Source organism: Podarcis erhardii, assembly GCF_964252035.2.
Source record: "Podarcis erhardii genome assembly, chromosome: 2".
NCBI lineage: Eukaryota > Metazoa > Chordata > Lepidosauria > Squamata > Lacertidae > Podarcis > Podarcis erhardii.
The window spans coordinates 108,393,948-108,419,465 of NC_138498.1; the positions used below are offsets into that span (position 1 = coordinate 108,393,948).

At 48.9% G+C, this 25,518-nt stretch overlaps 2 protein-coding genes and 1 long non-coding RNA gene across 3 annotated transcripts in view; 1 reads left to right on the forward strand and 2 right to left on the reverse strand.

Moving 5' to 3' along the window:
* The window catches only part of LOC309337391, a 201,374-nt gene that overhangs the window by 114,725 nt on the left and 61,131 nt on the right, over nucleotides 1-25,518 (reverse strand). The gene's annotated exons all lie outside the window — the stretch shown is intronic.
* The window catches only part of LOC309336770 (uncharacterized protein), a 130,526-nt gene that overhangs the window by 70,232 nt on the left and 34,776 nt on the right, over nucleotides 1-25,518 (reverse strand). The gene's annotated exons all lie outside the window — the stretch shown is intronic.
* GABBR1 (gamma-aminobutyric acid type B receptor subunit 1) overlaps nucleotides 963-25,518 on the forward strand; it is a 178,369-nt gene continuing 153,813 nt past the window's right edge. The window contains exon 1 of the mRNA XM_081852439.1: nucleotides 963-1,475. The gene's annotated coding sequence lies outside the window, so the exon portion shown is untranslated. The remainder of the gene's footprint in view (nucleotides 1,476-25,518) is intronic.

Here is a 25,518-nt window from a genome sequence, read left to right on the forward strand (position 1 = left end):
AGTGGTGTGTGTGTGTGCGTGTGTGCGCGTGCGTGCGTGTGTGTGTGTCTGTGTGTGAACGTACCTCCCTCCCCACAAAGACTCCTTTCTGTTTACATTTGCCTTCCTGCGTGCAGTCTCACAACATGGGAAACGTGTCTTCCTTGAAATCGCCCCTCGGAGTCTCCACGCCAGATCCACGCTTTGCCTCCCGCGTGAAAGCGCTCACACGACCCCTGGTATCGCGGGGAGGCGCGTCTCCGCGCTTCTTCGGTCGCCTTTCATGCCACCACAACTCTTCGCGCTCCCCACCTCTCCCTCCCTCGCACGCCTGGGCCGCTCTTCAGCACCCTGTTCAGCACCCTGGACAGCTCCCGCCGCTAGCAGGCTGCGCGCTTTGCGGCTGCTGCCGCTGCCGCCGCCGCTTTGACACTTCCCTGGCCACCCGTGGGCCGTGTCCACGGGTGCAATTCGAGGCTGTGGAATTAAGGGGTGTCGCGCGTGTGAGACAGATGTTGACTCCGCACTTGATCGGGACCACCCCCTCTGTAGCCGTGCGCTACTTCGCTTTCCCCCAAATGTGGGTAAGGCAGTCCCACGCGTGCACTTTTGGGGCGGGTGGGGGAGCCTCCTCCTGATCATTCCTCTGCGCCGGGTCCTGGACATCTGCCCCAAAGTTCTGCCCGGAGAGACCTCCCCCACCCCCTCCACCTCACCCCCGAGAAAGAAAGACCCTCCTTCCTTTGCCCATTGATTTAGGGATACAGGCACACACACACACACACACACACACACACACATTCTCTCTCACAGGCCCCTCCCAGCCTCCATCATCATCATCCTTTTATCCATCCTCCTCCGGAGAAAGCAGCGACAGCCGCCCAAGCGGGCGGGGGAGGCGGGCTGAGACGGACAGAGCGGCCCCTCCCCTCCCCTCCCATTCCTTTCCCGGCACCGGGCACCCTCCCCCTCCCGCTCTCGGCTTTGCGCGGTCGCTGCTCCGGGTCCCCAGCTGCTGCTCGGGGAGATCCCAGCCACTACCGCCACTACTACCACCACCACCTCTCCCAGCCTTTCCTCCTCATGTCTTGGATCTGTTAGGATCCAGAGCTGGGATCTACCAAGACCGCCGTCCTGCCTACTCACCCCCCCCCCACAAGATCACCAACACGCCCGCGCTGCCAGGCGAGATTGCTTCCTCTCCCAGCTGGGATCTCTCCATCACCAAGAGGGCTGTCCCTCTCTCTCTCCACAACCTCCCGCATCCGCCCGCCCGTGCGTCGGTCTCTCCGCCGCCGCTGCCGCCGGCTCTCTCAGCCTCTGGGATGGCTCAGCCGCCGCTGGGAACCCCTCGCTGACTGGGATCTGGCTTCTCCTCGGATCGCTCGCTCTCCATCACCAAGGGGACTCTGCCCACCTCTCTACCAGAGAGCCGCCTCTTCGGGCGCCTCCTTCGCCCTCGCCTGGAAAATCGGCTACCGCGGACAGCGCCCCAGGTAAGGATTCAGTTGCTTTTTGGCCTACCGTGGGGGGTGGGGGGGAGCCGGGGGTGGCGGCAGTAGTACTGGTGGTTATGGAGGCAAAAGCTCTTCCTATTGTTCCCCCCCTCAAACACCTTCCTCTACTGGCACTCAGCGCTGTGGCAATCGGGAACAGGTTGTCCTGGGGTAATTGATGGAGAAGGTTGAGCAATGGACTCTAGGCAGGGGGCAGAGGGAGAGAGCAGGAGGGGAGGGCAAGTCTGTGTGTGTGTGTGTGTGTGTGTGTGTGTGTGTGTGTGTTGCTTGATGGAGTGGGGGGGGGATTTCTGGTCTTCTGGGAAGCTCAGGGCACCAGGCGGCGTTGCTGCCCAGGTGGCCAAGCGCCAGGGCCATCCCCTGTGGGCAGGGCAGCGATTTACAGAGCGGGTGCTTTGTAGCAAGGCTTGGATTTATGCCTGGTGCCAGCCTGCTTGATTTACGCCTGTCCCCAGAGCTAGGCCAGGGAGACAGCTTAATCAGGGGCTCTCACTAGTCCTGTTTCACTTGGCATTTGCAGAGCAGAGGGGGGGGGGGAGTGCAGAGGGGTAAGGAGGAGGCCTGCATCTCTAGGGAGGGCAGCAATGGGGTGACATTAAGGCCTAGTTGGTTCTGATGCGCTCCTCTGCTCCCTCCATCACTTACAACCCTGCTCTACCCTACCTTCCTGTCTGGACATGCCCTACCTTCTCCCTCCCTGTGTACTTGGGGGGTGCTAGCCATCCACACAGTGTGTTGGCCAAATGAGTTATTACTCCCTATGAACCCAGAGAAATCTTTTCTTCTTCTTTTTTAAAAAAGCCCTTGGCTCGAGCAATTTGTTGTAGCGGTCTTTTACTATCAGTTATTTATTTATTGCATCCATATCCCACCTTTCCTCCAAAAGGGCTCAAGGTTGGCGTACGTGGTTTGCTCCCTCCCCATTCCCCCCCCCCAACAACCCTGTGAGGTAGACCGGGTGGAGAGACTGTGACTGGCCCAAGGTCGCTCAGGGAGTTCCATGCATGGCTGAGCGGGGATTTGAACCCAAGCCCTAGTTCTGACGCTCTAACCATTACACCGCACTGGCTCTCTCTGTTGCTGCCATTATTCATCGCATCATTGCAGGGGGTTGGACTAGATGACCCTCACGGCCCCTTCCGACTATGATTCTAGGACAGGCTGGATGGTCGTCTGCCATGGATGCTTTAGCTGAGATCCCTGCGTTGCAGGGGGGTTGGACTAGATGACCCTTGGGGTCCCTTCTAACTACAGTTCTATGATTCCCTGAGGGTAGAGTAGACAATTCTGGCACTAGGGCCCTTTGCCTTGCAGCAGGGCCATCAAATCTGGAAATAGAGGGAGTTTATGTCTGCAAGGGGGTCAGCAGAGGTTGCTAACCTGTGGCCGTCCCGATGTTATTTGGATTCCCATCATCCCTGACCATTGGCCATGTTGACTGGGGCTGAAGGGAGCTGGAGTCCCACAGCATATTGAAGGCCGCCCCTGATATCTTAGGGCAGGAGTTGGACCAGATGGTCTTCATCTCACCCTTGACTCCTGTGCTTCTTCTTCCCACAACCACATTCTTCCTTGTGCCAAGCGCTTTCCCACACACCCCTTCAAAACTGCACGTACGCGTTCGCACGCACACACTCCTCCCTTGAGTCACTGTGGCCAAGAGTTTTCCCCTAGATCTTGCCTGTGTTTAGGAAACCGTGGCTATCGTACATCTTAGCCCTCCAGGCAGCTGCAAGCATGCTTCTGGGCACTGACTAGAGGCTGCTCAGCAGAGCTGAGCAAGCATTCACTCAGGGGTGGCTGCATCCCACATCGAAGTGTCACATGAAGACAAATGGCCCGCACTTCAGGGCAGGTTGCAAGCACAATGGAGACTGTGGATGGGGAATGAGGGGTCAATGCCAACCTGGGATAGGTGGCTACCGACCGATAGCCTCAGACCAGGTACACTGAACGGAGATTAAATTCAATGGAGTTTTGTTGCGCAGATTTTGGACGGCATAAACTTTCATGGACTAGAATCCACTTTGCTAGGTACACGAAGCGTATTATCAGTGTGGAATGTATCTGTGGATTTATTTGTGTGCGTCTATCGTTTGAGGATAGCACTCCAGGCATTTGAAGAGGTGAACTCTCACGCACGGACATGCGTGCCGCAATAACTAGGTGGTTTTTTTAAGGTGCCAAAAAACCCTTCCTTGCCTTTGCTTGTAACCAGACTAGCATGGTTGCCTTCAAAATGCACATTTCCTTTGGGATGTTTGGCTATGCAGGTATGACTCACTAGTTTCCCCACTGGGTTGAGTTTTAATCTGAAAAGTGGTAAAGCGTATGAGACTTGAGCCAGGAAACCCCTTGCTCAAAGGTCACCTCAGCAGTGAGCTCACTAAACTGGTATTTCAGTCTTAAATCCCTGAGTCTGTAATATGGGGATAATACTAATCACGTTTGCCCACCATGTATAGTGGAAAGCTAGCCAAGACAACATCATTGCTGCTATTTTTATTAGTAAGCAACCTCAAAAAAATCATTTGATGAGGTGGATCTCTCCCCCTGTCCAATATTAGTTAGTAATTTAAGTTAGTAATTTTTTTATCACCTTCAAAGGTAAAAAAAGGGGGAAAAAAGCTTTGCAATGTAAAATGCAATTAATCATACGCATAGCATTCAGGCCAGGTGTTACCTAGTAACTTATTACTGTTAGCTTTGTGTGTACACCGGTAAGTAGGGACAATATCTTGATTCTAAGTGTATGTTATGGTGGCATGGACTATTTTGGTTTAGAACACATGCAAAATACATGAATAAAATTTATTTATTTAAAAAAACCCTCCAGATCTGAAGCGCTAGGTTAAATGCAAAACATTGTCATCCCTGCCTGCCTCCCAGGACGGCTCTTACGAGGATAAATGCGTCGAGGACTGTAAAGCACTTTGCACGCAGAAAAGTGGGACAGCAGCCTGATTAATATTAATGGCTGAACGAACCAAGGTGGCAGAAGTAACGGAGAAGCTCTTTGATTGCCTTTATTTGTTTCCTGGCAAAGTGCTGATTCCTCCGGTCTCTAAATAGATTCTGGGAGCGGATGTTTCCCAGGGCTCAGCCCTGATCACTTCTGTCTCTTGGGGCTTCAAGGGTAAGGAACTGTCAGTGGCCGGGATGGCGCTGTGGAGAAGGGGAAGGAAGAGGAGGAGGGGCGCCAGGGCACCGCTCTGAGCTTCCTTCCAGCAGTGCCTAAACTGGGCAGCTGGAGATTTGCTGAGAGAGCTTCCCTCCAGCAGCGTCTGGCTGAAACCTTTGGTGGTGTTTCGCGCCCTGGCTTCAGGAGCCGCGGTGCCTTTGCCAAGCGTTTCCCACGGAGCGTTGCCCTGCGCATGGAGTGCTGCGGGACCCAAGAAGGTGCCGGAAGGGAAGCAGCAGAGGTGCAGCTCGGAGGAGCCTGTTGTGAGGCCTGTCTGTGTGCCCAGGCCCTGTGGCAGAGTGCGTAGCTAGGCAACCGGCTTAGCTGTTGTTGTCAGCTTTTATTAATGCCTGGGTTAATTACCCTGCTGGGGTCAGGAGACAGAGCACCTGTGGGGGAGAAGGCCCCTCTGACAGCTTTGTGCATCCCGCGTGCGTGCATGCATGCGCACACGCACACAAACACACAAACACATACATAGCAGTTCCCCGCAACTCTGACAATTCCAACATGTAAACCGCTCTCTAATATCAGTCAGGCCTACCTCAGGCCCAACAATGGAAGAAGGGCCCATTCTCTCAGTTACTTGTTGTCAGGCAAATGTTCCCATGAGTTTATGGCAGGGGTCAGCAAACTTTTTCAGCAGGGGGCTGGTCCACTGTCCCTCAGACCATGTGGGGGGCCGGACTATATTTTGGAAAAGGAATGAATTCCTATGCCCCGCAAATAACCCAGAGATGCATTTTAAATAAAAGGACACATTCTACTCATGTAAAAACACGCTGATTCCCGGACTGTCCACGGGCCGGATTGAGAAGGTGATTGGGCTGGATCCAGCCCCCGGGCCTTAGTTTGCCTACCCATGGTTTATGGTGTGAGCCACGGTCCTCCCCTGAGGTTGCTCCGGCTATCTGGTATCCAGAGACGTACTGCCCAGTTCTCCCTTTCAGAGGAATTTGAGCCCAGACGCCATAGTCACATCTTGTGGCAGTGAGTTCCATCAGTTCATTTTGTGTTGTGTGGATAAATGTTGTTGTTTGTTTGTTTTGGCCTGTCCTGAATTGACTGCCAGTTCTAATGATAAGAAGGAGGAAGAAAAAAGGTTCTCTTTCTGCCCACTTTCTCCTCACAGGGCAGAATTTTATAACCCCATTATTATATCCCACATGCCACACACAGACACGTGACAAGATTTTTTTGGGGGGGAGGGGTCCTCCTCTTCCTCAGCTTCTGTGGTTTCTCCCTATGTTCCACAGCTTTCCTCTCCTCTCCTCTTGTTCTGTACTAGTCCAGTTCCAGCCCATAAAAGATATATGAATTCAGGCACCTCCATGTCTAGAACTCACACTAGTAGTCATGGACAATATCATAGTTTGATCCCAATATAATGTACTCTTTTGAACGCAGCTCTGTACTTGAAATGTGTGGCACCAAGTTGCTTTCTTCTTGTTGTTGTTGTTGTTAGACAATTATAATATTATATAATACCATTGTTGTTGTTATCACCTTATAGCATTTTTTTAGTTTTAAAACTGGCCCTACCTTACAGGTTTGTTGTAATGAATAGCAAAATAATGTAAGTGAAACGTATGCTGTATAGACACCATACATCTGAAGCACATTATTCCCCTCCCAAGAATTCTGAGAACTTTAGTTTACCCCTCAGGGAGCTATAATTCCAAGCACCCTTAATAAGCTACAGTTCCTAGAAGTCTTTGGAGGATGGCATGTGCTACAAATGTATGGTCTGTATACAGAGTATGCTTCACTTAAATTATTTCAGTATTTGTTACAACTTGTAAGGTAGGCCAGTACTATCACTGAAATATATTTGGTGGTGTTTGGGCGGAAGCTGAGGGATGCTGGTCGTCATAAGATAATACAGTGAATTCATGGCAGAGGTGAAGTTTGAGTAAATTACACTGGAGAAATGTTGGCCTTGCACTGAAAAATATGAAGAATGGAAATGTGCTTTACTGGATTTTAAAGCTACAGCTAGACTGTCAAAACATATTTAGTTTTCCCTCCCTTTATATCATTTGACTTTTTATTGATTCCATTTAGGCGCAACAAGTGAATATTGTTACCTCGCAATAATAGCAATGCTTAGATTTGTGCAAATAAGTCATGACAACATTTCGATTCTAAAGTTTTATGTCGCTGCATAGACTGTTTTGGGCTGGAGCCGTGTTCCAGCCTGGAATTTCTACTTCTGAAGGGGAAGACTGCCTTATGTATCTTTTTGCCCAGTTCCAAAAATCTGTTTCACAAGTCAACATGTGGAGATTCTCAGGCACTTGTGTGAAAGCCCTTGCTGTGTGTGTGAGTTTGTGCGTATCTCACAAAACACCGGCATTAAGAAAAGGATTGACCAGGTCATCTTCCATTGCCTCCTAAAAGCAGACACAGGGAACCATGGTTAGAAGAAAACCAACAACTGTTTGTAGAGACTTGAGGGATTGCTTTATAAAAGCAGGCATAGGGAACCATGGTTAGAAGAAAACCAATAGCTGTGTGTAGGGACATGGGAGATTGCTTTATAAAAGCAGGCACAGGGAACCATGGTTAGAAGAAAACCAACAGCTGTGTGTAGGGACATGGGAGATTGCTTTATAAAAGCAGGCACAGGGAACCATGGTTAGAAGAAAATCAACAGCTGTGTGTAGGCTTTACAACAATTTCAGGCTATTGGTCCATCTAACTATTGTTGACACTGATTGGCAGTGGCTTTCAAGGGTTTCTGACAAGATAAGTTTCCCCAGCGTTACCTAGAACTGCTAGGGGTTGAACCCGGGATCAAAGCATGTGCTCAACCACTGAGCTACAGCCCACATTCCCATCTACCTAAAACAGCTTGGAATGATGAAAGGGGTCACCCTAACAATGTGAACTAATGATCATCAGTCAGGGCATCTTCAACACACTTAGGCCTTAGGTAGGGGTGACTCAGGTAGCTATCTCAAGAGCTGACCTCCTGCATGAAGCTACCTGAATATTAAGTCCTTGGAGGCCATTCTCTGATTTCCCCACCTTTCAGAAGTTAAGCTGGTGGAGGCTGGAAATAGGGTTGCCTCTGTTGTGCTGTCTCTGCTAGGGCTGCTCTCAGTACCCCCACACCACACCTAAGTGGGCACATTTCCTTTTACCAGTTGCATAAACCAGGGATAGGAACCTTTCTCAGCCCAGGGGCCACATTCCCTCCCACGCAAGCCTCCCAGGGGCCATATGCCAGTGGTGGGCGGGGCCAAAGTGGGCGGAGCAATGGCTGCACATTTGACCTTTGTGCACTGGACAAGTTTCTACCATCCCTTTCTGTCCTTCAGACAAGCAAGAGGCACTATCAGACTTTGAGTTCGCGCCCCAGCCAGGCAAAAATGCTCAAGGTGCGAGGCAAGGCTAGTGAGTGGTGTGGCCGAGGGAGAGGGGGATGGCCTGTGAAGATGTCAAGGGCCAGAAAGAGAGGTCTGGAGGGCCACAGAGGCAGTTTTAAGGTAGTGTGACCAGTGTGGTTGAGCCAGGCACCGTGCTGTGGAACAATGCTGTGGAACGGAGCTCCAAATTTCAGCGTTGCATAGGGCACTGCTGAAATTTGAGAGCCTAAGAAGAAGAAGAGTTTGGATTTGATATCCCGCTTTGAGGAGTCTCAAAGCGGCTAACATTCTCCTCTCCCTTCCTCCCCCACAACAAACACTCTGTGAGGTGAGTGGGGCTGAGAGACTTCAGAGAAGTGTGACTGGCCCAAGGTCACCCAGCAGCTGCATGTGGAGGAGCGGAGACGCGAACCCAGTTCACCAGATTACGAGTCTACTGCTCTTAACCACTACACCACACTGGCTCTCCTAAGTCTACCACTGAGGGCTGCATGTGGCCCCGGGCCCTGAGCTCCTCCACCACAAAATTTGGAGGACAGTGGGACAGGTAGTAACACCAGCTAAAGAGGAACAGCCTTCTGGAGTGTTGGCCGGGGTAGGTGCCCACCAGCAGTGACCCCTGGTTCTTGCCTGGCACTCTCCTCCCTTGACAGTGAGTCAGATACCTTTTCTGTTCCTGATGAAGACATTTCCAGCCAAAACCTTTCTGACCCTTTGTATTTTGTTCTGCGTCGTTTTCCTTTTGTTCTGCTGATCTTTGTCGCCACACCGCAGCCCTTGCTGTAATAATAACCGCGGGAGCAGGAGTTTGCCCGATGTTAAAGAGCATTTGGCCACCCTGCCCCTTGCTGGGGCTTATTTCATGTGTGTGGCAGATCGTACCATAGAGGTTGCTTCCTTGCCGCAAAGGGAAACAAGTGGCTACATTTCAGGTTGCAGGAAAGTTCTGAATATCGTTTTGAACAGTCGTCCGGTTGGTGTTGCGGAAGATTTGAGTTCGCGCCCCAGCCAGGCAAAAATGCTCAAGGTGCGAGGCAAGGCTAGTGAGTGGTGTGGCCGAGGGAGAGGGGGATGGCCTACATAAAGGAAGACAGGAGAGAATGAAAATGGAGGAAGGCTGCATACGTGATGAATTGTGTATCTGTCAGAGGCATAGAGGGCCTTGGAACAAGGTTCAGCACGAAGTCCACCCTGACAATTTTTAACATAGCCTTGATTATATAGTTGTAAGGGGGGGGGGTGCGCAGTGAAGAGCGCTCCAGAGTTCTGTAGGAGCTAAAATGTGAAATTATTGATCTACCAACAACAGCCTGCAACTTGCCACTGTAATCAGCCTCCTTAACAGACAATTGGAAGGTAGCCTACATAACATCAATTTTTAACAGCATAGCAAGGGCAAAGCTAGAAAATTACAAGCCTGTCAACTTAATGCCTTTCCCTGGGTAAACTGGTGAAAGGCATTCTTTAAGCTAGAATTAGAGATAAACAAGCCTTGCTGATGAAGGATCAGCATGGCTTTTGGAAAAGGAAGGCCAGCCTCACCAACCTTTTAGCATTTGCTGCAAATGTCAGTATGGATGTAGGGAGCAGTGATCAAGGAGACAAGATGAACCTTGGTTTTCCTCACAATTGTTTGTGATGAGGTCCCTCCCCAAATGCTCGTGAGTGAACTCAATGGTCATAGGACAAGAGCCAGACCCTCCATTTGTGTATGCTTGTTATTTGTCATCCTGTTGTTTTTCATTCGGGAGACAAAAGTGACTTGGAAAATAATTTAGAACAAGCATCCGCCAACAAACCATAATAAAACAAGGCAATAAAATTGACAGTGGCAGTAAAATGAATACAATCACAGCAGCAGGAAGGTTCTAGAGGCAACAAAATGTTGAGTAAAAATCAGTGCAAGTAAGTGTAAAGCTAGTCATATTGAGGCAAATGTCTCTCTCTCTCTCTCTCTCTCTCTTTGTGTGTGTGTGTGTGTGTGTGTGTGTGTGTGTGGTGCGAGAGTGAAATATACTCAGAGTCGAGAGTGGATTTCATGCTCTTTATTCAGCTCATAGTGGTGAGGAGGAATGAAAGTTTCCCCAAAGTATCTGCTTTATATACATTATGTACACAATGGGCTGCACGTGATTGGCTAATTCCGGAATTCTCCTGTAGGCCAATCAGGTTGTGGATTCACTTCCATCTGGAGCTGGATTGGGTGGCTCCTGCAGACCAATCATACTGCTTAATTGTTCTAGGACCAATCAGACTGGTGCATTTTGTATCCTATTGTTCTAGGACCAATCAGACTGCTGCATTTTGGATCCTATTCAACTCAGTACATAACGGGGAGGGGGGGGAGGAGAGAGACTTGGCAGTGACTGACCATGACCCTCAGTAAACATGAACAAGGCAAATTCCATGCTTAGGAAAGAACCTGGGATAGCTCAGTTGAGACACTTAATCTCAGGGTTGTGAGTTCAAGCCCCATGTTGGGCAAAATATTCCTGGACCAGATGACCCATTTGGATCCTTCCAACTCTACAATTCTACGATACTCTAACTGTGAAGGCAGCTACCCGTATTGTGGCGCGTTTTACATAAATCCATTATGAGTTTGCATTTGGAAAGATCTGTACCATTCTGGTCACCCCCCTCTCAATAAAAGAAAAGAAAATGAGTTGTTGTTGTTGTTGTTGTTGTTGTTGTTGTTGTTGTTGTTTACCTGCCCTTTAGCCTAAGATCCCAGGACAGATTACAATGTTAACACATACAGAGCTGGAGAAGATGCGGAATAGCACGATCAAAATGACCAAGGGGCTACAGACTCCTCCCTGCAAATGTCTGGAGCTTTTTGGTTTAGACAATAAAATATGGCTGGGGGTGGAGGAGGGCATGATACGATGGGAAACGATAAAATAGTGGGAGTAATGGATGGTGGGATTTTCCTCTCCCTCTTTCGTAACTGCCTGAGACCTTGGGGAACCGTTGCTGCAGCTCAGAGGAGACGCACTCGGCTCCATGAATCAGTGGCCTGACTCACTCAAAGGCAGCTTCACAGGGTCATTCGGTTACCTTTTTAAACTTGCTCCAGTAACGCTTTCGCACACCCAACGAAGCTGTGAGGAGAATAATAAGAGGATGAACACCGCTTTGCTCCTTCAGTAAAAAGAACCCAAAAAAGGTGTAGTGTCGTGTTTCCTAGCATGGGAAACAGGGTTTCTTTTAAGGCAGGGGAGTCCTTCAAAGGCCCTTGGCCAGCCAGCATGGTCAATAGTCAAGGAGGAGGATGGGAACTGTGGCCCACCAACATCTAGAGCAGCGGTTCTCAACCTGTGGGTCCCCAGATGTTGTTGGACTACAACTCCCATCATCCCTGAGCTCTGGCCTTGCTAGCTAGGGGTGATGGGAGTTGCAGTTGAACAACATCTGGGGACCCACAGGCTGAGAAAGGCTTATCTAGAGGGTCCCACTGGTCTCTGCATCATTGCTTCAAGGCCATGCTGGTGCTCCCGTTGAGCATCAAAATCAGGCGATGACGCCAGACCTGGATGAGCTATCCCAGAATGCAATAGTGTGGTTTTCTGCCAGTGATGTTGTACACCAGAGCTGTTTTTCACAGCAGGAACAAAGGGCATCGCCTGCCTGCCAGAGTGGTATTTGACAGGGCAGTAAGCTTGGGGTGGGTTGAAGGACAGCTCTGGCGTGGGGCACCATCCTTTGTTGAGCAGGCTAGGCTCTTTTTTTATAGTAATTTTTATTATTGATTTTAACATATAAATTATAAAATGTACCACAAAACTTATCACTTATACAATTTTTTTAGACTTCTATCAGCACCTCTGATAATCCACCGTTTTGTCCACTTCTTATACATTTCTTAACTTTATATTGCCTTTAAATCTCTTAACAAATTATCCTTCCCCTTATCTATTTTTGCAATACTTCCAATAATACTCCTCACAGAACATCTTGCAAACCTACAAACGTCATCTGATCTTCACAAATACTTTTCAGATAATCCGTAAATTTACTCCAGTCTTCCGTGAATTTCTGGTCCCGCTTGTTTTGAATTCTTCCTGTTAGTTTATCTAATTCTGCATAGTCCATTAACTTCATCTTCCATTCTTCAATCGTCGGTAATTCTTCTTGCTTCCATTTTTGGGCCAATAATATTCTTGCTGCTGTTATTGCATATAAAAAGAGCTTACATTCTTTTCTATTTATATCACTCCTAACCATACCCAGTAAAAATGCTTCTGGTTTCTTTATAAATGTATATTTCAACATTTTTTCCAACTCATTATACAGTGGTGCCTCACAAGACGAAATTAATTCGTTCCGCGAGTTGCTTCGTCTTGCGATTTTTTCGTCTTGTGGAGCGCGGATTCCCCGGGTATTAACGGCTTTAAGAAAAAGGAAGCAAACTCGCAAGATGTTTTCATCTTGCGAAGCAAGCCCATAGGGAAATTCGTCTTGCGAAGCACCTCGAAAAACGGAAACCCCTTTCGTCTAGCAAGTTTTTCGTCTTGCGAGGCATTCGTCTTGCGGGCCACCACTGTATATCATCTCCCAGAAGCATTTCACCTTTTTACATCCCCACCACATGTGATAAAATGTTCCCTCTTTTTCTGAGCAGGCTAGGCTCAGAGGGTGATGAGCTCAAAGTCATCTGCTGAACTTCATGGCTGGGACGCCAGGTCTCCCAGGCCCAGAAGCAGCGTGCAAGGTGGGGCAGTGGCACTATTCCTGGCAGGTTGGTGGCTGTCACTTGCAAGGGAGGGAGGGAGGCTGGCACGGTGCAAATGCCCCAACAGCTTCAACCGGCGTGTTTGCACCAGGCTGCCTCACCCCTCCCCTCTCCCTCCTGGGAGGCAGCAGTGACCTTTGCCAATTCACAATTCCATGACTGTCAGCTGACCCGAATAATTCTTTGCAGGGCATTTTGCTGTGTCCTGCTGCTTTTTGTGTGCCTGTGTATTTACCGGTATATATATCACCATATCTATCTTTCTGTGTACATATCTATATCGTCTATAACCTTCACTGTACTCGTTTCGGTGCCCGCTAAAAACATTTTTGCTCAGGCAAGCTTACCCAGACAGGCAGAAATTGGCATGCATTTTAATCTGTTTCCAGCTTAGTTGGTTGAATTTAATTATATTTTGAATTTTTAAAAATATCTGTTTTTAATGTCCTTTTTGCCAATTTAATATTGTTGTTGTTGTTTCTGCCACTGTTAATGTTGTTGCTGATAAACCGCTTAGGAGTTTGCTTACAATCAACAAGCAGATAAGAAATATTCAGTGGAAGTCTGCTAAATACAACCAATCAAAACAATGTAAAATAACAAAAACACAAAATGCCCATCAATTACATTGGGTGCATGTTTGATATGCCGGCTAGTCTTGTGGCACAGAAACAGAAAAATCAAGCCACCCTTGTCTCTCACCTAGGGTGCGCGTACACCCCTTCTGTGACTGGGCGGCTTTGGCGTCATGCGCACCATACATTTAAAGCACATCGCTTCCCCTCAAGGAATCATGGGAACTGTAGTTTATCCCTCCCAGAGCTATGATTCCCAGCAAACTACAGTTCCCAGGATTCTTTTGAGGGAGTCCTGTGCTTTACATATATGTGGTGTCCACCACCTAAGAAATAAAGTAAATATAATACGGAAAATAAATAATATTTAACATTTTTGCACTTTTACAGTAAAGCGCATTCTCCTTCATGGAGAGCATGTGTTGCGGTGGGGACCGCAAGGACACTCCAAAGTTGTGGAGTGGGCTAATTGATCATTGGCCACTGATGCGATTGGGCTTCCCTTGTTGTTGGGAGGAAGGCTTTGACCTTGCTATGCCTGTCATGGGGTCGTCTGCTCTTGGGGCAGGAGCCTGGTAGGAATTTTGTCCATCTGGCTGATTGGCTGGGGCCATTTGGTTTTTGCCTACTGCGTAGCAAATCGTCACAACTTGTAAGGTTGCTGTCAGGGGCTCAGGAGCAGAGGCACAGGGAAGATGGGAGATGGAGAGCGAGGGCGAGGAATCAGAGGGCAGTGTAGGAGGAGACAGTGGTCCGAGGGATTCCATAAGCCTCTCCAGCGAATCGGAAGATTCACAGAAGGGAGCGCCAGTGGCCAGGGGTAGGGGGGTCCCAAGGGGAACGCCCCAGGAGCAAGGGGGGAGCAGGGACTCCCAGAGTAGTAGTTGGAGATCAGGACCAGCTTCCCCACCAGAGCAGAGTGGGGGGGAAGGGTCCCAGGCATCGGGACCAGTACTTCCCCCACCAGGGAGAGAAGACGAGGCAGAGCTGACCACGCCTTCCTCGGAGAGTCGTACAACGGAGGGGAGGTCAGATCCGGCCAGTGTCACGGAAGAGGGAAGCAGTGATAGAAGCAGTGTAACGGTTAGGAGAAAGGTCACTGGGTTGGCGCGAGAAGCAAGTTCAAATGTACAGGAGCGTGGGACAGCAGAGAGTGAGGATTGGGAACCGGGTCCTAAAGCACGCCGGAGGCAAGGGGAGGAGCTAAGCGACTCAGCGTCGGAAGAGTCCAGGAAGGGCAATGCCCCAGAGGGCAGGAGGACCCAGAGGAGGAGAGAGCAGCGCAGAAGGTGGAGCAGGGCTAGGATCTTAAACTGGTGCGGAAGGGGAAGTGATTCAGATAGGACTTCGCCGATCTAGAGTCTAGAAGTAGGGTTGCACGCTCTGGCTTTAAAATGGAAACTATACTTCAATAAAGACTTTTGTACATAATATCAGCCTGGCGTTGGTCCTCTGTGAGCTGGGACCTAGAGGCAGCCCTGACAGTTGCGGTTAGGCATTGGTTTATGGTTTGGTTGGTTGAGGGGCATGGATTGGCTGTGCCTGCCCCTTTAATGCTGCTGCTGCAAGGGATTCCATTAAAGGAATCGGGGGCTAACTATTGCTTGTCCACCCTGTCAAGGGGGCTCGGGCCATTGCAAGAGCTCCTGGCTGCATTTGGGGAGGGCTGAGGGCAGGTTCCCTGCTCCGTCGCTACCCCCAAGTGTATTCCCCTTTTCTGACTTTCGGAGGCGTGCGGAATGTCAGTCTGTCCCCCATGGGGGGGGGAGCAGATAGTCGCAACCAATGCCTAAGCAACGACTCACATTTTTATATTTTAATAAAGTTGTGGCCAAAATTATGCCAAAAACCTTAAACAAAAATTTCTGTGTGATGTGAGTTATTGGGGTGGCCCTGGGGACCTCAACACGCAACAGACTTTTCTGGGTGGGTGGTGTTTCTGAGGCTCTTGCCTCATATTTTGAAGTCCCCAGGACCAATCTTTGGAATCTCCAGCTTCATAAAAACACACACATATCCACATTCTCAGGCAGCACGGCTTTAGAAGACCACCCTCTGCCCGACAAGCCTTGAGAGCTGTCTGTCACAGCTAAGACAGGACTGGACTAGGTGGATCAATGGTGTCAATCCATAGTGAGCAGCTTTGTGTGTGTACATGTGTTTTGTGTTCAGAAAGGAATCCCTGCTAGCTTCAATGAAAAGGAGCGCTTGCCTCTCGTTATTCATTTCCTAAACTGAGGATTTATACCCCCCCGCCCTTTCGCTGTAGAAACTGTGCTCAGGGCGGCTTGCAACACTTTACGAGTTCCAACAGGAATTAGAAAATTAGCGACACAGTGCAACGAACGAAAAAAAGCTCGCAGAGGTTAAATCTCTCCGGCATCACAAGGGGACAAAGCAGTATCATCTGCTCTGTCTCGGTAATTGTCAGGTAAGAATGTTGTAAGCAGAGGTGCCATTTATTTTTGATACGTGAGAACACACCACTGGTCATCTCGCTTACCAGTACCAAGAAAAACAGAATGAGTCTTGCATGAGTGCCAAGAGATTTCCTCCAACCTGGAGGAGATCTTACTGGGGTGGCACTTTCAGATGAACTTCAATGGAGAGCACTAATGTGGTGCAGTGCACAGGTCTCCAGCTGCTGGATTGGGACCCAGGAGTGGGTCATGACCTGATCCAAGGTGGGTTGTTGCACTTCCACCATGTAGATAAACAGTAAAAGATTAAGACATGGGTCCCCAAATGCATGCTTGGGTTGAAAGTGGATCCTCAGCCAGAAAAGGCTGAAGTTACCTGATGTAGTAGATATAGGAGAACTGTATTCAGATTCCCATTTGGCCTCAAAGACAATTAGTTGACTTTGGACCAATTGCAAGCTCTCAGCACAACCTACTTCACAGGGTTGTCAGAGTAAAGTACCAACCCAGGTACCCTGTCTTGAGCTACCTTCAAGAAGGGCACTATATACATTAATCAAGAAAAGAAATAAAATATTGGAAGCAGTGGCGTGTGATCAGTGCACATGGGGGACCAGGCTAGTCCCCTAAATCAGGCACTGGTAAATCACTGGACATTTGTGGTAGATCACCAGTAGATCACTGTCTCTCCCCCCCCCAAAGAAGCTCAACAACTTTGCCTCCCTTAAAAAAAGCGGGCTTTCCTTTCCTCCTCTCTAAAAATAGCCCAACAACTTTGACCAAAAAGGGGGTAGATCACTGCCAGTTTTTAACTCTGTGACTAGATTGTAGTCTCTTGGGAGCTGGCCACCCCTGCCCTAAATGTTCCCCTGGCACCTCCTTCCCAAAGCCCAGGAAGCTTCTGCCCAGCTTAGGGAGGGAGGCACAATGCTCATGCATGCGATGTCAGGACCTCGTGACCTCATGTGTGCAATGTCCCCCCACCCCACAATCTCCCCTTGCAAGCTGGTCCCTTTGACCCTAACTCAGGGGTCAGCAAGGTTTACCTTGCCTGGGCTGGTTCATTCCAGTGAAAATCCCTCCATGGGCTGGATCGCATGCGTGCGTGAGCGTGCGCACCCACGATTTCCAGCGTCTGTGTCTGCGCAGATACAATTTCTGGCATCGCAGAAGTGAGTCCCCACCCTGCGCTGGTTTAGCGCCGCGTGCAGGGACTCATGGGCCGGTTAAACAACCTCCGTGGGCTGCTTGTGGTCCATGGGCCTTAGGTTGCTGACCCCTGCCCTAACTGTTCCCCTACGAAAAATTTCATTGCCGGTGTTAGGAGTGATGTACTGATGGATTTTCATGAGGATCAAAAAGTGAACAAATCGCAAAATGCTGCAGAAATGTAGAGGACAGAGTTTAAGATTGGAAGAACGAGAAGAGGAGAGACAGCGAAATCGGCAGATCCATCCATCCCTAATTACCACTGAGCCACACAGCTCGTGCTCAAAGACATCACCTCCAGCAAGTTTGCTAGAATATTGCAGCAGGCAGCTGCAGGGGGGTGTCGGGCCAGAATTCCTCCCCCTCGCCTACCCCTATTGACCGGCAGGCAGGGATGGCATTGGGTAACCCAACACCATATATTGAGAACAAATTGTTTGTGGGGAAAGAGCGCAAGGCATTACATTATCCGAAGGAGGTCTTGAATGAGGAAGATCTTCCCGCGCTCTATTCACAATTGGCTCAGACTCATCCGCCTGAGTCAAGCCATCAATGGCTGCACATGTAATTGCACTGACTAATGTTTGCAGACAGTGCCTTGTGCAATCTGAAATGCCTTTGGGCACCGGGGATGTCACAGAAAGCCTGCAATAATATAGAACAACATGCAAAGTGCAGGTACATTCCGTAGAACTGTCTCCAGGTGTGTTGAAAGGGACCTGGGAAAGAGATACAACACAGATGAATCTGCGGTGCAGGGAAGCTTTGGAGATCTGTTAGATCTACAGCACAGTGCAGCACTCCTCAACCGGTCGCCCTCCAGACGTCTCAGACTATTTTTCCCATCAGTCCCACAGCCGGCATGGTTGGTGGGAAGGCTGGCAAGTTCCTACGCAGGTGGTGGTTGTTTTCCTCAGAAATAAGTCCCATTCTTTTCAAGAAGCTATCTGCAAAGTAATTCTGCACAGGATTGCAAAGCTGCGCACAACCGTTGTTTTGGAATAAGTCCCACTGGACTCTAAACTCCAGCGGGTGCAGAATGCTGCAGCGAGGCTCCTCACGGGGTCCCTGCCATGGGAGCATAGTCACCCAGTGCTTTACAAATTGCACTGGCTCCTGGTGGAGTATAGGGTCAGGTTCAAGGTGCTGGTCTTGACCTTTAAAGCCCTTTGTGGCTTAGGGCCCTCGTATCTACGGGACCGCCTCTCCTGGTATGCCCCACAGAGGACCTTAAGGTCCATGAATAACCATAGTTTAGAGGTCCCGGGCCCAAGGAAGTCAGACTATCCTCCACAAGGGCCAGGGCCTTTCCAGTGATGGCTCCGACCTGGTGAAATGTTCTGTCCCATGAGACCAGGGCCCTTCAGGATTTAACCTCCTTCCATCGGGCCTGTAAGACAGAGCTATTCCGCCTGGCCTTTAATTTGAATTCAGCCTGATCTTTTATTTCCCTTCCCTTCCCCTCCCCTTTTTATGAAGATCACCCACTCTGAGACCCCACAGCAAATTCTCCCCTGACCTCCTCGCTGGCCCAAGTAAGACCAATTCAGCCAGCTAGCCCTGGGGATTATCTGATTGATTTTTGAATTTTATTGTTATTTGTGTTTTTATACCTATTTTATGCTGCTTTTATAATTAAGTGTTTTAAATTTGTTGTTAGCCACCCTGAGCCTGGTTTTTGAAACGGAAAGGGTGGGGTATAAATAAAAATTTATGATTATTATTATAATAAATAAACAGAAGGACATAAGAAGAGCACGGCTGGATTAGGCCAATGGAATCCTGTTCTCACAATGGCCACCCAGTTGCCTGTGGGAAGCCTGCAAGCAGGATTTGAGACCAGCAGCACTGTGCCCACCTGTGATTCTCAGAAGAACAGAGCTATTCTGGCCGGCAGCCATTGATGCTCATAGGATCAGGCTGCACAACTGATTTTGCTGAGGGAGCGTTGCATCCCTTTGAGACAATGACACCCAAAATGAGTGGAGGCTAGTTGGTGGTTTCATTGTGCGGCTCTCAAATGAATACCTCTTTAAATCATATGGTATGGGATTGTTGTAAAATTGGAGTCTCTCCCCCCCCCCCAATTCCTCCCCCCTCTCATACGGCCACATGGTGTTCAAGCAGATCTGTGTTTTTTCGGTTGTTGCTATAAATACAAATTGTTTTTAATGAATTCCCCTTCAGTCAGTGCCACACAGCAAGAGACAAGTACTACTAGACCTAGTTCTCCTTGAAACAGAGCGAGAAATGGTCCTCTTTATGTATAATTAGCAGCTTCAAAGAATGCAGATTTTATGAAGTGAGACAAAAAAACAAAAAAGGTATTTCCTAGATTGTGTGTGTGTGTGTGCCTAGACTGAGAGAGATATTCTACCTCCATCGTATGAGCATTCAGAATCCTGTTCATTCTTTGGTTCATAATCTGCATATTCATTACAATGGCTGCATGCTATTTTCTCTGAAAGCCGAATATTTGTTTGTTATTGTAACATATACGAACTTCCTTTTATGAGGTGGAATTTGCAGTGCAGTCCTATGCACGTCTGCCCAGAAGTTACTATTTCCAGATGTGTAGTTGCGTAAGACTTTTGCAGGAAAAAACAATGGAGAGTTCCGTGGCACCTTAATAGCACCACACAAGTTTGTGCTATGATAAATACATTTGTTGGTCCTCAACATGCCACAGGGCTCTTGTTTTAATTCAGACGTAAGTGCCTCTGAGCTCAACAGGACTTACTCTCAGCAGTCACAAAATTAAAAGACACCTGTGTCTTGGGAGAAAAGCAATGACAAACCCAGACAGCATCTTAAAAAGCAGAGACAACACCTTGCCAACAAAGGTCCGTATAGTTAAAGCCATGGTTTTCCCAGTAGTGATGTATGGAAGTGAGAGCTGGACCATAAAGAAGGCTGATCGCCGAAGAATGGATGCTTTTGAATTCTGGTGCTGGAGGAGACTCTTGAGAGTCCCATGGACTGCAAGAAGATCAAACCTCTCCATTCTGAAGGAAATCAGCCCTGAGTGCTCTCTGGAAGGACAGATCGTGAAGCTGAGGCTCCAATACTTTGGCCACCTCATGAGAAGAGAAGACTCCCTGGAAAAGACCCGGATGTTGGGAAAGATGGAGGGCACAAGGAGAAGGGGACGACAGAGGACGTGATGGTTGGATAGTGTTCTTGAGGCTACCAGCATGAGTTTGACCAAACTGTGGGAGGCAGTGGAAGACAGGAGTGCCTGGCGTGCTCTGGTCCTTGGGGTCACGAAGAGTTGGGCACAACTAAATGACTAAACAACAACAACAACAAGTGTCTATACACCCAGGTCAGTGTGCCTGTAATGCGATATAAGTTTGGCTAGGAGTAAGCTGCCTTGGGACGTGGGTGTTGCTGTGGGTTAAACCACAGAGCCTAGGACTTGCTGATCAGAAAGTCAGCGGTTTGAATCCCCGTGACAGGGTGAGCTCCCGTTGCTCGGTCCCTGCTCCTACCAACCTAGCAGTTCGAAAGCACGTCAAAGTGCAAGTAGATAAATAGGTACCGCTCCGGCTGGAAGGTAAACGGAGTTTCTATGTGCTGCTCTGGTTCGCCAGAAGCGGCTTAGTCATGTTGGCCACATGATCCGGAAGCTGTATGCCGGCTCTCTCGGCCAATAAAGCGAGATGAACGCCACAACCCCAGAGTTGGCCATGACTGGACCTAATGGTCGGGGGTCCCTTTACCTTTACCTTTTAATGTGTCTTTAGCTGAGGCTCCAATACTTTGGCCACCTCATGAGAAGAGAAGACTCCCTGGAAAAGACCCTGATGTTGGGAAAGAGTGAGGGCACAAGGAGAAGGGGACGACAGAGGACATGATGGTTGGATAGTGTTCTCAAGGCTATCAGCATGAGTTTGACCAAACTGCGGGAGGCAGTGGAAGACAGGAGTGCCTGGCATGCTCTGGTTCATGGGGACACGAAGAGTCGGACATGACTAAACGCCTAAACAACAACAACAACAAAATGTGTCTTTGTGTCTTATTATACTCCTATGCGAGTGGCGGGTCCTCGACTCACAAGTGGATGCTCTTCTGCCTTCGCCCCGTGTGTGAATGTGTGCTTTTTTCTCTGACACTGTGTATGTTTCCCTGGCTCCAGATTAGCCTTTCAGGAACCCGCGATTAAGAGGCTGCAACCCGGGGATTATTTTGTCTGCCTGCTGGTTGCCCACCCCTCTGCCTCTCTCCTGCCTGTCCCTGCTATTGTATCAATAATGAATAGGGGATGTCTGGCTGCCGGGAAGCCTCCGTGGGGGGACGCCGCTCCTGCTGCAATGAACACGGCTTCCCACTTAGTGCTCTCCCGCTTTGCGCTGTGCAGCGGGTTGTGGTTAGACTTCCTGGACCTGCTTCCTCCCCGAGCTGCCATTCAGCGCATAGCAGTTCCTCGCCGGCCTCCTCACTCCTCCACCGCCTCCACCTGCCTGGCCCGGCTTCGCAAAGGCTTCCTATTCTCAGAGGAAGCTTTAAAAGACTTATGTTCAGGGAAGCGGCCGGCCAGGGCCCCAAAGGGGTGCTTGCCTCTGCTTGGGCAGCCAAGTGTGCCGTGTTTGGCCAGTATTCTCCATGCTGGCGTAAGCTGCATAGTTATGAGTCGCTGCGCAGGCTTTGTGGCATGAAGATGAAGATGTGCTGAGGGCAGCACAGGAGCAAAGAGCTGCCGGGGGGGGGGTGTTGCGAGGCATCAAGACACCCCTGCAGCAATGGCACGAATCACTACGGCCTTAACAAAAAAATTAAAAGGGTACCACCAGTGTTATTTATTGCATTTGCATCCTGTTTTTTCTTCGCCAAGTAGCTCAAGATGGTGTAAATTGTTCTCCCTGCCCCTCCTCATTTAATGCTCACAGCAACCCTGTGATGTGGGTTAGGCTGAGGGGCAGTGACTGGGCCCAAAGGATTTGAACCCTGGTCTGCTGGGTCAGAGCCCAACACTCTAATAACTGCACAAAACTGGCTTTCTGTCAAATATTTTTCTCTTCTTCTTCTTCTTCTTCTTCTTCTTCTTCTTCTTCTTCTCTTTGCTCTTGTTCCTTTTTAAAATAGATTTTAAAAGAATTTATTTTATTCCAGGATATTATAACATTGTATTAGGTATCAACTTTTGTATATCTTTTGGTAAGTATCAACAAAAACATATCCTTTTTTATTTTTGGTAAATTCATCACAAATAATTCTTTAGCATACTACTTCCAGTAATCTGAGTAACATTATTTAGGCTACTGACCTTTGTACTACAGATAAGTCCAGGATAGCTGGACTGATGCTTCATCAATGGGAGATAATGGTTAGGAAATGATCTTTTGTTTGCTGAAAATCTCTCTGGGTTTTTGCAATAGCTTTCTCCAGACCACCTACTATTAACTGAGCTTGTTTTGGATGTTTGGATGTGATGCCAATAAAAGGTTTGATGATGATGATTAACTGATCATTCAATTCTGATTCCTAAAGTTCATGTGGAGGTCAAATTATACCAAGTCTTTCTTGAGCACGTCTTCTTCTTCCTCTTCCTCCTCCTCCTCTTCTTCATCTTCATCTTCATCTTCCAGCATTACTTCTGATTTGTTTGTGTGGTGGCAGAACCCTTTAATCCACTTTAATCCAAATGTGCAAACCTAAAGTATGCAGTTAAAAGTCACCCTGCAAAATACTGACAACCTGGAGGCACTTTGAAATATTCAGGAGAGCTGAAAGAAGAGTGACTCTCCTCCAGCTGTGGAGATTGGGCAGGTGGAGGGGGGGGAATGGGACAAGAATGCTGCAAAATGATGCAAAACTGTTGCCACACATCAGCACTGTTTTGGAGTGAATAGGACAACGTTGTGTTTTGGAGTGATAGCTAGGGCCCTAGATTTGAGGAGCAATTGCTCAGTTTATGGGATGCTGCAAAACATAGGGTTTGGGGGTTTTTTGCTGCAAAACAACAGCTTTGGAGGGGATTCCAAATGTTGGGGTTCATGGGTAATGTTAAGTATGAACCCCATATTTGATGTATCAATTACTTGGTTTGTGGGGAGCTGCAAATCGCTGGGGTTTTGCTGCAAAATGCTGCAAAACTTTGGCACACGTTTGGAGAGAGAGGTCAGTTTTTGAGCTAAGAAGATCCACGCCGTACATTTAAAGCAGGTGACTTCTTCCCAAAGAATCGTGGGAACTGTAGTTTTGCTAAAGGTGCTGGGAATTTGTAGCTCTGTGAGGGGAAAACCATCGTTCCCAGAATTCTTTCGGGGAGTGAAGTCAAGTGATTTGTATGTGTGTTGGATGCGTTTTAAGTGTGTGGTGTGACTCTGACCAGAGACAGGGGGAGAGAGTGGAGGCTTCTTGCCTTGGAGTTAGCTGAATCGGGGCATGTCTGCCCAAATCCAATCACTGAGAGATCTTTGGCACTGTTGGAGTGGCTTGTTTGCCTCTGCCCACGGCTCTGCTTGTGTCTTTGTAAATAAAGCAAGCATTATTACAATAAGTTCCTGCTGCTCCAGTGCTCCCCGCCTGTGAAGACAACTAACCTAGGTGGAGCTGTGTCCCTGGAAAATCCCCACCGACTGAGAAACTGGCCAGGATGCAGCAATATAATAGCAGGCTCCTTCTTGAACCTGTAGCCTGTAATTATTACCTCCAGGGCCATATTCCAATAGCTCTGAATCTCAGACAATGAGCATCCAAAAGGACACAGACAACCTGCATTTAACAAACCGCGTTTCCAGCACCTGTAAACGTTCTGCAGATGCCCAGTTTTGGATTTCACAAAAAGGTAAATAAACGCCGGCTCTTTGGATGGGGCCAATGGGCATGGCCTAGAGCAGGGGTCAGCAAACTTTTTCCACTGTCCTCAGACCTTGGGGGGGCAGACTATATTTTGAGGGGGGGGGAATGAATTCCTATGCCCCACAAATAACCCAGAGATGCATTTTAAATAAAAGGACACATTCTACTCATGTAAAAACACGCTGATTCCTGGACCGTCCGCGGGCCAGATTGAGAAGGTGAATGGGCCAGGTTGTCTACCCATGGGCAATGAGAATGCTCACAACTTGCAGGCACCAGAACAAAGGCAGAGACAATCCCTTCCAATCCAACCCTTCAGTTCTATGATCAGGGCTAGCCACCTCCATACCTGGTGAAGAAGCAACATCGTCTCTCCCCATAGGCGCCGACTCCATGGGGCCTGAGGGGGCCTGAGCCCCCTCAAAAATTCGTTTTAAAAAATTATTAGTTATATTATGCTTTGTAAAATCACAAAATTATGTTGGTATTTTTTATTTTCCTTGTTTGACGATAGTTACCTTTTAAAATACATTCAGTAATGAGTTAAAACAAAGCCACTCCCGAACTAGAGAGGGGGTGGGGTTGCGGGCTCTCGACCCATCAACAATCTCGCGGGGCTGGCGTCAGCCCCGCGAGAAGCGGGGATTCCCCCTAGCTCATTAATATTCACCACCCACGGTGGCAGCCAATCGGCTGCCGCAAAGGGCGGACCCTCACAGGTTCACTTAAGGTCGGGGCAGCCCGGGGCTTGCCCCTTTCGTTCCCCCAGCAGCAGTGGTTTGGAGGTCTTGGCCCCCCCCAATATTTTTTATAAGTCGGTATGGGCCCCCGCCCCCCCAATATTTTTTATAAGTCGGCGCCCCTGTCTCTCCCCAGAAATTGGCACCAATGCTGGCAGAAGAGGTGGTGGTGCAGGTGGCATGGGAGTGGTGCCAGTGGAGGTGGGCAGTACAGCGGAGGTGAGAAGTGTGGCGGCAGAAGTGGCATGGCAGAGCGGCAAAGCCGTGTGGCACTTCCCCTTTCGCCTCAAGCGGAGAAAGGACGCGCTGCCTTGTCTATGATTCTAAGCGAGAGTTCCTGAACTGGTGTGCTGCAGTGGTTAGAGCAGGGGTAAGCAACCTAAGGGCCGGGGGCCGGATGTGGCCCAATCGCCTTCTCAATCCGGCTGGCAGACGGTCCGGGAATCAGAGTGTTTTTACATGAGTAGAATGTGTTCTTTTATTTAAAATGCATCTCTGGGTTATTTGTGGGGCCTGCCTGGTGTTTTTACATGAGTAGAATGTGTCCTTTTATTTAAAATGCATCTCTGGGTCATCTGTGGGGCACAGGAATTTGTTCATTTCCCCCCCCCAAAATATAGTCCAGACCCCCACAAGGTCTGAGGGATAGTGGACCGGCCCATGGCTGAAAAAGGTTGCTGACCCCTGGATTAGAGTGTTAGACCAGGACTTGGAAGTCTTTGTTACACCCACACATCATGGAGACCAGGGATAGGGAAATACACTCCATAGTGGTCTTACAATATGGGATGTGCTCCATGTTATGGAAGAAGAGGAAGTGAAGATGTGTGTATGGTGCTACTCTGAGCCTATTCTAGCATGTTCTTTTGCCCTGTGCCTTCTGCTGTAGACCATTCTTTGGTTAGGCATCTTTGTGGTTACCGTATTGGCCCGAATATAAGCCGCACCCAAATATAAGCCGCACCTTTAAAATGGGGGGGGGGGAGG